Source organism: Loxodonta africana, chromosome 4 (assembly GCF_030014295.1).
Source record: "Loxodonta africana isolate mLoxAfr1 chromosome 4, mLoxAfr1.hap2, whole genome shotgun sequence".
Taxonomy (NCBI): domain Eukaryota; kingdom Metazoa; phylum Chordata; class Mammalia; order Proboscidea; family Elephantidae; genus Loxodonta; species Loxodonta africana.
This window is the reverse complement of record NC_087345.1, coordinates 103024755-103038736: the sequence shown is the minus strand read 5'-3', so window position 1 is coordinate 103038736 and position 13982 is coordinate 103024755. Positions and strand designations below refer to the sequence as shown.

Here is a 13982-nt window from a genome sequence, read left to right as displayed (position 1 = left end):
TTTAGTTTTTTGAACACATGACATCTCTCTTGCCTTCCTGGACCAACCTATATGAAAGTGCAACTTCCTTGCCCCGCTGTCATCTACCTTCATTTGTTTATCAGCTTTTACCTTTTCTCACCATATCCATTAACCTTTATCACCACCTGCCATTCATACGTTTATACATTTATTATTCCCCTCTCCCCACTAGACAGAAAACTCTAAAGGTTTCTTTTTGCTTACTGCTAAATCCACAGTGCTCATAACTGTGCCTGGTATGTAACACGCATTCAATAAATATTTTCTGAATGAATGAATAATTAAAGATAGACATCTTCCTATGACTAGTTACAGGGAGTGTCAAGAAAGAATTTACACCAAACAGATGACATTAGATGACACTGAAACTAGGATTTGAAAGCAGATTCAAGTTTGTCAAACATGGATGGGGCTAAAAATATCATTGTCATATGTACAGCTTTTTCCACAAAATCTTCCAGAATAAGAACACACTTAGGGAACACTATTAATGTTTTACATGAGAGAATTCCCAGGGAAGAAACTAATCCCCATGATCCAGAAAACGATTTGGGCATGGGTACAGTAAGAAAAGTGCCACAGTTCTCAGGAAATTTTAAATAAGAAATTACTGTAAAATACATCAAGCTCCTGAATAAAGTAAGCATATTTCCAGTAATCTGTTTATTGCTGTCTCAGCACCACCCACCCCGCTTTTTGTTGCCACAAAATTTCAATTTAATTCTGGAGTTTTTCCTTCACAGGACTATAGCTCTGATTTTAAACAGGGTCCTTGAGGAGAAATTCAATGTCTAGGACCTCTTTCTTGTGTATTCAGTTCTACTGTGATACATCTATTCTGCTGACACCTATGGTCATGTATTATGGAATCACATTTCTCAAATTTATCTCCTCTCACTATCTAAAACTGTCTTATACATATATGTGTGTGTATATATATATATATATATATATATATATATTTGTTTATTTATCATCTCTTTCCATTAGATGGTGAGTTCCTTCTAACAGAGCAGGGGCTTATCTATCTTCTCCCACAGTATCCCTGGGTTCAGATGGTTACCTGGCACACAGAGCACCTAATAAATGCTCAGTGACCGAATGAATGAAATCTAAATAATTTATGAACAAATATTTCACATAGGAAGTTCAGACTTCAACTTCTAGTGCTTGTCTTAGCAGTGCATTTTCCTTAGAGTTAAGAGTTCTTGCATTACTACTCAACAACCTTATCAAAGGTGCAGGTAGGATTGTGCTCACACTTGCATTTCCGGTTGTATCGTATTCCGGGGATGGTATCTCAGCACATACCAGAGAAGCATAAAGTCCGGGGAATACAAGTTTCTCCCGTTATCTGAAAGTAGAGCATTCCTATGAAACCTTTCATAAGCCAAAATAGGGTAAAGCAAATCTGCAATTACTATTAATTTACATGGGAAAAATTTCTGAGTGTTTCCAGATAAAAAAAAAAACCTTCCAAATAATACTAAATACTTCTGTATGTAAATAGTTCGGATGGTGGACATGGGCAAGTTCAACACACATATCTTTATTTCATTCACCAGATCAAAACACTTAATTATGTCCAGTTTTATGCTAAGAGTAATATCCTTATGAGCTCTCTTAGGCTTTTCTGCTACCTTAGAACACATCTTGCTAACGGATGCACAAAATAAATGGAGATAAAGCACAGATGCTCATAAACACAGTTCAAAGCTATGGTGGCTTGATGCTGAGATGCTCAGTGTAGTTCCCAGGGAAGGAGCTTGGTGACACCACTCTAGCGGCCTGGAGTGCTCCCTGCCTCTTTAACAGCTTGCTGTAAAACAAATGCTGAATGCTATTTCCACTTTCTGCCTTTTTTTATAAAAGCAAAAATCCTCTTTGGATTTCTTTCAGTTAACGAAAACAGGTACTAAAGTAGGTTTTTTGTAAAAGCAAACTGGCATAAAGTGAACTTTCGAAAAGCGGTGGATACCTGTAGTTACTCTGCTGATACAGCGCTAGGAGAAACAGCAAAGAAGGCAAAGGCATTCCTACAACCCTTGTTCCAGGGCTACAGCTAGGTGTCCTTGCCTCACAGCAGGGAACCATGGGCCCTTCTGACGCCCCCAGTAGTAGCTGTGCTTATGATACTTCGATATGTTAATATACACCCTTGATTTACATATTATCACAGTTTATAAACTTTAAGCAATACCAACTATCTCTACAATAAAAACTTTAATAAAAGCCAAAGTATAAGAGCTTTTCAAATTCCTAAACTCACATATAGGGTCGCTATGATTTGGAATCTACTCGACGGCAGTGAGGCAGTGGGTTAAACTCACATAAACATACACTCAAATTAGTCTCAATTGTATTAAATGTAGAAAAACAGGCATCAAGGCCCAGGTCTTCCCTTTTTTTTCATTACTCCCGTTCTACCCTACCCTCTCCTGCCTACACCTGGCATGGACAGTCACACAGCTTTCACATTTGCCCATAATCAGGTTGTTCAATACCTCCACATTCATTCACTCATTTATGCATTTGTTTCTTTATACATTTCATAAACAGGTATTAGTATCATTCAAAAGATTTATTTCTACATTTACAATACTGTGAAATAATATTTCATTGGCTATTATCCTCACCTGCTAATAAAGGAATCCAAAAAGCCAAAATACCAAACCCATTGCTATTGAGTTGATTATGACTACAGAACAGAGCAAAACTGCCCCATAGGGTTTCCAAAGGTATAACCTTTATAGAAGCAGACTGCCACATCTTACTCCCTTGGAGTGGATGTTGGGTTCAAACTTGTCCAGCTTTTGCTTAGCAACCAAGCTCTTAGCCAGTGTCACACCAGGGCTCCTTATAAATGAATCCACCAACCCCTGCTAATTCCCTACCAATTATTGCAAGACGTTATGAGGAGTGCCTCGTTGTACAGGTCTGATTCAGGTCTCCTCAGGCTATATCAGTTCCCTCACCAACTTTGTGAATGAAAGGTACTTCACCTCTGCCTTCCTCCCTTCATTTGATTTTGTCTTGCCTCTTTTGCCACTTTACCCCACAACTTTTTTATTTCCTCTTCATCTCCTGTAATAGGGTCAATTACGGCAAATGGCAAAGTGACAGTCAAGAATGGAAGAGACATCACTTCAGATTCTTGTCATAGGAAAAGCTAAAAACAAACTGAGATTACAAATATTTTCTAACAGATATTTCTTAGTATTATTAACAGGTAAATGTTATTATACTTCACATTTTAGAACACTAAAATTAAGTGATGAGACTAAATGACATTAAAAATATAACATATAAAAGTACAAATTAATAGTTTCTATTTATTTTTAAAAAGGTGCTAAATGTGAAAGCATTGAAATATTATCAATTTCTCATTTTTATATGGGTCTAGGTTGTTATTTTTCTCTGCTTAAACAAAATATAATTTATTATTTAGGTCAAAGAGCATTTTTCAATTTGCCAATCTAATGGTTTAAAACTCACAGATGTGTTAAAAAAGCATTGCGTGTGTATAGATACATACACATACATACGTAACATATTTAAAGTACAATGTCATTCTTTTCTTTAAGAAAAAAAAAAAAAAACCAAAGATGCATCTTATTGTACAATTATGAATAGGTACTTAGGCATCTAAGAGGAAAAACCTTACTAAAAAAAAAACCTTCAAAAAGATCTTAATCCTCAAACATAAAATAGAATTTATTTCATCTCCTTATACAAGTAATCACCAAATCAAGGTATACAGAAATAGCAATGACTATTCAAAAAAATATTATTCCTCATGAAAATTTCTAATAATTTGATACTGATTTATACCCTCACTAGTGAATTTTTCATGAAAGTCTTTTATGATTATCCTTTTTTAGAACCTAATAACCGTTAAAAGCAAGCTTTTAGTAGAAACCATGAAGAGAAACAATGTAGTCTGGGTACCATTTTGCAGTTGCTGTTTGAGAAATACAGAGCAGACCCCTAATGGCTTTACTTTGCATCCTCCATGTGTAAGTCAGTTGCTAGGGAACGGGAAAGAAAGGGATTCAGTATCAGGTCTGGGGAACAATGAGCTAGCTTAACAGTTATCTAACACATGGAGACAAAAAAAAAAGTTGCCCTCCAGTCGATTCCGACTCACAGCAACCCTATAGGACACGGCAGAACTGCCCCCTTAGGGTTTCCAAGGAGTGGCTGGTGGATTCAAACTGCTGACCTTTTAGTTGGCAGGTGTAGTTCTTAACCACTGCATCACCAGGGCTCTCACACACGACGTTCATAAAATAAACTGCTGTCTACCTTAGAAAGACGGAGATTTTGTTTTTCCTCAGAGAAACGAATTTTGATGTGACCAAGTTCCATTTTTTAACTATTATAAGAAAACTCTGTTATCCAACAAAATAAGAAGTAACAGTCACAGACATCTTAAAATCTTCTTTTCAGCCAGGAATTTTCATCCATCCTGCTGTCAAACTTACCCAGTGCCATCGAGTCAATTCCGTCTCATAGCGACCCTATAGGATAGAGTAGAACTGCCCCATAGAGTTTCCAAGGAGCGTCTGGCAGATCTGAACTGCCAACCCTTGGGTTAGCAACTGTAGCACTTAACCACTATGCCACAGCTGTCAAACTTAGATGATAAAAACTAATCTTCTCACTGCTTCAAGCTATATTTGCTATAACTACGCATGAATTTATACACACAAACACCCACAAAAGATAGGAAAGAAGAAGAAAGAAAACATACATCACCACAACCACAATAAAATACTTGCCACAAAATTATCAGAAAAGGAAGGAACTAGAAACAGCTTAGGGGAAAATACATACACATACATATGTTCTCGTACACACACATCAAGTGCATTTCTAGTCCTTGGTCTCTTGGTCTACTTGTGTGTAATACACAGAAAAAAGTGCTCAGGGTGGGGAGACAGGAAACATAGCGTTCATTCATTTGCTGCGTGACTCTGAGAAGGTGAGTTAACTTCTCTGGGAATCATTTCCTCATCTGTAAATTTAGACAGTAATGCTAACCTCAACAGGTTTTTACAAGGACTGGAATGAAATGGCACATGTGGAAGCATTTTAAAATTGTATTGTACAAAGGTAGTAAGTACCATTATCATATCTATAAAACTGCCATTTCAATGAATAGGCATATAAATTGAACTCTATATTTGAAAATCAAAATTAAACCAACTAAAAAACATTGACTTATGAGGTTTTTCCTCCACAAGTTTCATACACAAATTAGATTGTTTCATTAATACTAACATCAGAACATCAAGGGTGTGAGTTACTGATATAGAAAAGCACGATGATTAAAAACAATCAACCAAACAAAAACCAACCACAAAAATAATTCACATTATGCATGTCTATGGAAACCCTGGTGGCATAGTGGTTAAGCGCTACGGCTGCTAACCAAAGGGTCGGCAGTTTGAATCCACCAGGTGCTCCTTGGAAACCCTAAGGGGCAGTTCTACTCTGTCCTATAGGGTCACTATGAGTCAGAATCAACTCGATGGCACTGGGTTTGGTTTTGGTTTTTTGGTACGCATGTCTCTTAAGGAGACTGAAGTCATTTGCATATTAATTCCTCTAAAATTTTAAAGTGGAAAAGTATATAAGTAGCATATAATTGGACTATCTTAAGTACTGTCCTTCTTGGATTTCTCTATACTGAAATTGGCTTTTCTATCTCTTCACCTCAAGAAACTGAACTTCATAAGCTTTAAAAACTTGTGAAAATCTACTAGATTCAAATTGAATTTACAGGAGCATTATGGGTCCCTTTAAGGTGTTTCTTACAATCTCCAGCAGCCTAGACTTAAATCTGACTCTGTGTGGAACACCAGGAAGTGCCAAGAGCTGAGATCTGAGAGACTCCACTTCTACTTCTATTGATCTCAGTGGAACCCTCACCAGCCTACCAGCTTCACACACAGGCTGCATGCACCACATTCCCCAAGGTCCAAAAGCTCCAGGTACTTGGAAGGGCATGGATATTCAGGAGGAATTATGTTAACATACAAAGATATCAACATGGCTGAGGAAACAAGTCTCTTGGGCTCACAAACTAAAGAGAGAAACACTGGTAGTAAAGCTGTTTTCATAAACGCTCCCCAACTCTGTCTGTCAACGTTGGCATTTACTCAAGCTGTGCCTTCAACTGAAAGAAGTGCATTGGTAAAATCCAAACTGTCAGCAAATACCACAGACAGGTGCACAGGTATCAAGCCATTAGGTGATAGCTTTCCACATTTTCTTTCAAGGGGAGTTATTTAAAGAGAAAAATTAAAAGAAGTTCCTGAATATTTCTGAAATGGATTTGGAATAAAAAGTCAGGTGAAGAGACATATTTTCAAGGTCTTAGTCTACATGTTAAGATCTCATCTAAAAAAACAGCATTATAGAACACTGCCTTACATGAATAATAATAATAATATCTTAGATTTCAACAGTTCTTATTATTCTCAAATGTTTTCTCATTTCACCCTCATAATGTCTCTGCGAAGTAGGGATGCAGGAAAAGCTGAGGAAAATGGTAAAATGAAATGACTCACCCAAGGTCACAAACTAATAACTGAGGGAATCAATGAGAATACAGGTCTTCTGACTTCTAAGTCAGCATTCTTTATTCTTGGCACTTAACGACATTCAAGTCTGTGAAACTACAAACTTGCAAAATTCACTTTATTTAGCACCACTGGGATATAAAAATCTAAAAATAAAATTTGATTAGTTGAAACTCTACATATACTTACAAAATGAATTTAGTCTAAAATTTAAAAAAAAAAACCTGCTTCTTTCAACAAATATAACATTTCTAAGGTATCAGTCATCTGAAAGAAAATTTTAGAAGCAACATCTCTGTGGGGAATTTATTTCAGTAGGTCCTATAACGAAGGATAATTCCTATAATTCATAACTCTGAGCAATATTTAACCTAGTAATTAGATGACTTTATTAAATAGATGACATTATTAATCTACCACACATATTTTCATCAGGCTATAAATATTTCTCTAGTTCACAACTGAAATTCAGGACAATAACAGAATAATTGAACCATCAAGTTAAAGAAATTAGGCTTATTTAGCATGAAGAAAAAAACCAATCTAAGTATCAACTACAATAAAATTTCACTGAGAAATCATGTGCCAGGCTAAGCATTTTTCCTAGACTGTCTCACTCAATTCTCCCAACTACCCTATGAAGTGGGTACTGTGACATATCCATTTTACAGACGAAAAGATGACAATGAGGCTGAGTGACATCCACAGCTGAAACGTGGCAGAGCCATAAGCCACACTCAGTTCTGCTTGACACCAAAGCCTGTACCTGTCCATTGCTCTGCTCTATCTTGATCCCAAACACAAAGGATGATGAGGTATTGTCTAACTCAACTGAAATCAGGCCAAGAAATATGCTTAAAGATCAACAAAAATGAATAAAATTTCTAAGCCATGTGTACCATTAAACATTGAAATGAATAAATAGCATTATGGAATTTCTCCTAGGAGGCACAAAAAAAAAAAAATTGTCTTCATTCATTTTTTCAATGCATCAAAACTGTTGTGCATGTGTGATAAATTAGGCACTCTCCTAGGTCTTCTTGCAAACCAGTGACATAAGGATATTTTGGTACTTGAGATGGGCTGAAATTATATGAACCAAATACACAGCTTTTTGATAGTCAGGTTTGACCCAAGGGCAAAATTTATACTATTTAAAGACTGAAAATTTTTATGGTATGTGAATTATAATGCAATTAAAAAAAAAAAGAATATGAATGAATAAATTGTATACCCTTCAGAAAAATCTCCATGGTTATTATTTCTTATTCAAAATATTATTTTTTGAAACTGAGCTTTAAATACAATATGAAAGCAGGAAATTCAAGTTATCTTATAGAGACTGTTTAAGGTGACCACCTAGTCTATCACAATGTCTCCTTTTTAAAGGCTAACAGGACCAATGGGGTGAATGCGATCTCAGGTTTTAATAACAGGAAAAGCTGCACTTTTCTCAAACGACTGGTTAAACTTACACCAAAGGGGCATTAAAGCTCTAATAACTGATCGTGTGTTTCCCTGGCTGTTAGCATTTTTTATACAGTGACATTTTATCTATTCATATGGTGGCGCACTGGTTAAAGAGCTTAGCTGCTAACCAAAAGGTTAGGGTTTCAAACCCGCCAGCTGCTATACAGGAGAAAGATGTGACAGTCTGCTTTCCTAAAGATTACAGCCTTGTAAACCTTACAGGGCAGCTCTACTTTGTCCTATAGGGTTGGTATGAGTCAGAATTAACTACAGGGCGTGGGTCTGGTTTGGCTTGGTTTTTACCTTACTACAAAAAAAAGTAAAATTAAAGAGGCTTTTAGAAATATATAAACCAAATAAAAATAATACCAAAAAATAAATGGTGAATATCAATTAAAGACCCTAGTGCTTAAGTCCTGTGGCTAAATGACTTAATAGGTTAGCAATACATACAGATGAAATGTGAAACTGAGAAGGGCTCATAAAAGATTTGCATAAAGTTGTGGACAAGAAGGTTATAAAACAATATTATGTTAGTGACCTTCCAATAATGTCCATGGAAGGATACTGCTGTCCTTTTACCCAGAATGTTCATTTGTAATTCTCTTAGATATTAAATATTATGCTATTCCTAGGTGATTCTCTTCAAGGGGCCAATAATACTCCCTCGCTCCACCCTTAGGAACTTGGAATAAAATCTGGCATGCCTATGGTCTGTAGGGGTGAAGAGATGTTTTATTTTGACCTTTTGACTGGACAGAATATATCCCCTTTTCTTCCCATCCACATGTTGACAATGACATCTTTCTTGACATGGACCAGAGGCAGTAATGTACAGCAGACTGTTCTTGTCATTAGCTATGATTTTCCTACACAATGTGAACACTAAATGCACAGAATCAGTCACGGTAGACATTTTGGCCATAAGGGTGTGATTATCAACATAGTGACGGAAGACAAGAGAACCTTTCAGGACAGCGAGATCTTCTACAACACTTCCACTGAGGAAATGCCCCTCAATGTGACGCTGACCTCATTTGAGGTGGATGCAGGCCCCAGCCAGGGTCCAACCCTGGCACTGAAGAGCAGCTGGAACAGGGAGGGGAGGGATCACAGGGATGGACACCTTTGTCATTTATTCTTCCTTTTTTAAAATCGAGGGAAAAAAAATTCCTATCATTACATCATGCTGTACCAATACTATTACTGAGAATATAGATATGACATGTATTCTTGTTAAAGATGCTTGATATTTTTGCATCTTTCTATTTTTTGAGGTTTTGAGGCTATAGTCACACAGTTCTTATCTTCATATAGAATTTAAATTCAGTAAATCCAAATAGAAATACAGTATTTCCAAGGTTTATTTATTAAACAGCTTGAACACTAAGCTTTTCAATAAACTGTACCTAAAAATAAAAAGCAAAACAATACAAACTAAGAAAACCCAGTTGAGTTTTACTAGGTAATTGAAACTGCTTAGCCTGAAATCACCTTGTTCAATTTCATATAGGATCTGTTCTATATCACTCATATATATATAAAAAAAATATATGTTTAAAGTGAGGAAAGGTGTACGTCAGGGTTGTATCCTTTCAACATACCTATTCAATCTGTATGCTGAGCAAATAATCCAAGAAGCTGGACTATATGAAGAAGAACGGGGCATCAGGATTGGAGGAAAACAAATTAACAACCTGCATTATGCAGATGACACAACCTTGCTTGCTGAAAGTGAAGAGGACTTGAAGCACTAACTGATGAAGGTCAAAGACCACAGCCTTCAGTATGGATTACACTTCAAGATAAAGAAAACAAAAATCCTCACAACTGGACCAATAAGCCACATCATGATAAATGGAGAAAAGATTGAAGTTGTCAAGGATTTCATTTTACTTGGATCCACAATCAATACCCATGGAGGCAGCAGTCAAGAAATCAAAAAATGCATTGTACTGGGCTAATCTGCTGCAAAGGACATCTTTAAAGTGTTGAAAAGCAAAGATGTCACCTTGAAGACCAAGGTGAGCCTGACCGAAGCTGTGGTATTTTCAATTGTATTATATGCATACAAAAGCTGGACAATGAATAAGGAAGACTGAAAAAGAACTGACACCTTTGAATTGTGGTGCAGGGGAAGAATATGGAATATTCCATGGACTGCCAAAAGAACGAACAAGTCTGTCTTGGAAGAAGTACAACCAAAGCGAAGTACAACCTTAGAAGCAAGGATGGCGAGACTGTGTCTTAATGTTGTCAGGAAGGATCGGTCCCTGGAGAAAGACATCATGCCTGGTAAAGTACAGGGTCAACGGAAAAGAGGAAGACCCTCAACAGGGTGGACTGTCACAGTGGCTGCAACAATGCGCTCAAGTGTAACGATGACTATAAGGATGGCGCAGGACCAGGCAGTGTTTCGTTCTGTGGTACATAGGGTTGCTATGTCGGAAAAGACTCAAAGGCACCTAACAACAACAAACATATTTTATATATATATAAAATCTGTCCTATAGGGTCACTATGAGTCGGAATCGACTTGACGGCACTGGGTTTTTGTTGGGTTTTTTATATATATATATATATATGTATGTGTATATGTATGTGTATATGTATATGCATATGTATATACATACATATAAAACTGACCTTTATGTGCTTTACTCCATTTCACTAACCAACACTCAAAAATATCTACTGTATACCATATAAACTACAAGTTTCTGGGATAAATTTTTCCTATTAAGTTTATTTTTCTGAGTTGGAACACTTTAAATAGCTGCTGAGTATAAATGGCTGGCGTTTTATGTTAATCTTGAGTGACACCATCAAAAGGTGTTAGAGATAAGAAGAATAAAATTACTGGAAGCATTCTGTAACTAACTGCTTAACAAGAATGCTAGAAATTTGTTATTCCAACTACAACTAATGCATTAATGTTTCATTTTGTTATTCATTTATTTACACCTCTTCTACTCCAGAAAGTATTTGCGGTAGTTAGCACATTTGTAACTTGCAAATTATATTAAATATTTGTTTATTCTACCTTTTTATACATGACAGTACAGTAACTTGTTCTGACATTGGGCAGAAGGGGCATTACATTTTAAAAACAAATAAACAATTCTACTGCTTTAAAAATAAGCGAATCCTTGATACTAGTTCACAGAACTGTAAAGCCTGACGGCTATTAATGCCTTATCAGTCTAGATGGCATTCCAAATAACATTCCAATTAAAATGCTACTTATTCACCAACAGTAACCTATTAATTTTTTTTTTTTTTTAATATTAGCAACATAAAAAGGAGCATTACTAATAAACTACAATTCCCAGCGGGCACTTGTTTCAGACTCTTGTAACGTAAAAATGACAATTAACTATACTTAAACACTTCAGGTGATTGTAGTTTACAATGAACTGTTTCAAGTTATGGAAACCCTGGTGGCATAGTGGTTAAGTGCTACAGCTGCTAACCAAAGGGTCAGCACTTCAAATCTACCAGGCACTCCCTGAAAACTCTATGGGGGCAGTTCTATCCTGTCCTATAGGGTTGCTATGAGTTGGAATTGACTTGATGGCAATGTTTTTTTTTTTTAATTTCAAGTTATAATAATACAAGTCATCAGTACACTATGGAAAGGGTTCCTGTGAGGTGAGTATTAGGGTTAGAAATATTTCTGCCATTTATGGGGCAGTTCTACTTTGTCCTATAGGGTTGCTATGAGTTGGAATTGACTTGACAGCAATTTTTTTTTTTAATTTCAAGTTATAATAATACAAGTCATCAGTACACTATGGAAAGGCTTTCTGTGAGGTGAATACTGGCATTAGAAATATTTCTGCCTTGAATGGCTCATATTATACAGATTCTGAAAATTATTTTCAGAGACAGCCATCCTACGTAATATGAGTTGGAGTCAATGCATTCATTCTGCAACTTCTCAGGTTAGCATCTAATTCCCAGCCTCTGAAGGCTGCAATCATTAAGGATAAAACAAGAAGCATCTTGCAAAAAATGACCGTTTTCCACAAACTGCATGCCTCAGAATAAGTTGGATCAAATAGACCTGTTGTGATACACTATGTTTGAACATTTATAAATTCACATAATGATTTAACTGTGAAAAAAGTCATTCCTCTATATCAGAATTCAGCAAAGCAAAAAAATCTACTACATGTGTTTGCCTGGTAACCAAAAAGGTTGGCAGTTCAAATCCACCAGCTGCTCCCCGGACACGCTATGGGGCAGTTCTACTCTGTCCTATAGGGTAGCTATGAGTCAGAACTGACTCAATGGCAACAGGTTTAGTTTGGGTTTTGTGATTCCAATCTGGTTATTCATAGCACGAACTATGGATCAATAATCTAAATTTGTAATTTCTAAGTGAGAAAGGCATGCTTACTAAATGGGGGTGTCAGCCTCAGGCTCACTGTCCCCCTCCGTGTTCCACCTCTGCTCTCTTCCTCAGTGAATAACGACAGGACTACAATGGGAATGGGACAGAGACCCTTGAGAACCACTGCTATGGAAACAGAAACTTGCTTTAAATAATACATACAGTTCATCAAATAAAATTTTGCCAATTAAAACACAAACAGGCAGAAAATTAATTTAAAAAAACAACAATAATGCCTACTGGAAAGGAGCTTAAGAATTAAGCCAGCCTCAAATTTGGCTGCAAGCAGAACAGTATACAAATTAAAGATTCTCCCTCTGTGTAACAGTTAGATCTTATATAAATTGCAACACATACATTTTTTAACGTAGTGCTAGCCTCTTGAGAAAGTAAGGGATGTTCCAAGGACCGAGGGGGGTGGAGTGGTAAAAAAACAATTACAATACCAACCCAACAGTTAAGTGGGAGCTGTCACCAACAGCTAAACTTGAATGTCAGGGCTGCTCTCCAAGGGTTTCTGAATCTGAAAGTCTGAGCTTTAGTCAGGGTATGTGGTGGGGAAGCTAAATCTGAGACTCTTACATGAGGCGGGGTTATTTAATGGGCTAAGGACAAAACAGGTTCCCAACATGCCTTAAAGGAGCCTGGTGGTGCAATGGTTAAGTGCTTGGCTGCTAACACTTTAGCTAACAGAAAGGCTGCTGTGAGGGGAGAAAGATGTGGCAGCCTGCTTCCATAAATATCTACAGCCTTGGAAACCCTATGGGGTAGTTCTACTCTCTTCTATAGGTTCATTATAAATCGGAATGGAATCGATGATGGCAATGAGCAATACGCCTTTTGGTGGCACAGCTAGCTTGGCTAACCAAAAGGTTGGTGGTTTGTATCCTCCAGCTGCTCCACAGTAGAAAGATGTAGCAGTCCATTTCCATAAAGATTTTAAGCCTTGGAAACCCTGTGGGGTAGTTTTACTCTGTCCTATAGGGCTGCTATGAGTCAGAATCCATTCGAGAGCAATGGGTAATATGCCTTAGTCCCTGATATTAAAAAAAAAGCAAATTCTCTCCAAAAAACCCTCACTAGGTTTTGCTTTTTTTTTTTTTTTTTTAAGAATTACACTGAATCTATAAATCTTAAAAGTATCATCATCATCATTATCTTTTAACTGATTAGGACACATGTTCAGAAATAGATGATTTTGTTTACTGATCTTTGATAAACATTCATAAAATTTAATAATTTATCTTTAGATTATTTTTGATTTTCTATATAAATAATCCCATCATCTATGAATGATGAGAACTTTGTTCTTCCTTTCTAGTCCTTATCTGCCTTTAAAAAAATATAACATTTGCAGTAGCAATGACATCCAAAAAAAAGTGCCTGGGATAAATCTTTCAACATCTACAAAAAATACCTAGGATTTTTTTTTTTTTTTTAACTGTTCAAGGCTTTTAGGGAGAAAAATATGAAACTTTACTGAAAGAAATTAACAAAAACTTGAATAA

The 13982-nt window shown here is 36.4% G+C and overlaps 1 protein-coding gene and 1 non-coding gene across 6 annotated transcripts in view; one reads left to right on the top strand and one right to left on the bottom strand.

Annotated features, from left to right (window-relative positions):
* Positions 1–13982, bottom strand: part of SLC2A13 (solute carrier family 2 member 13) — a 371468-nt gene that overhangs the window by 228125 nt on the left and 129361 nt on the right. The gene's annotated exons all lie outside the window — the stretch shown is intronic.
* On the top strand, positions 8707–8842 carry LOC111748483 (small nucleolar RNA SNORA67). Its single transcript, XR_002784201.1, has one exon. It is a non-coding gene; the product is annotated as a small nucleolar RNA SNORA67 (small nucleolar RNA).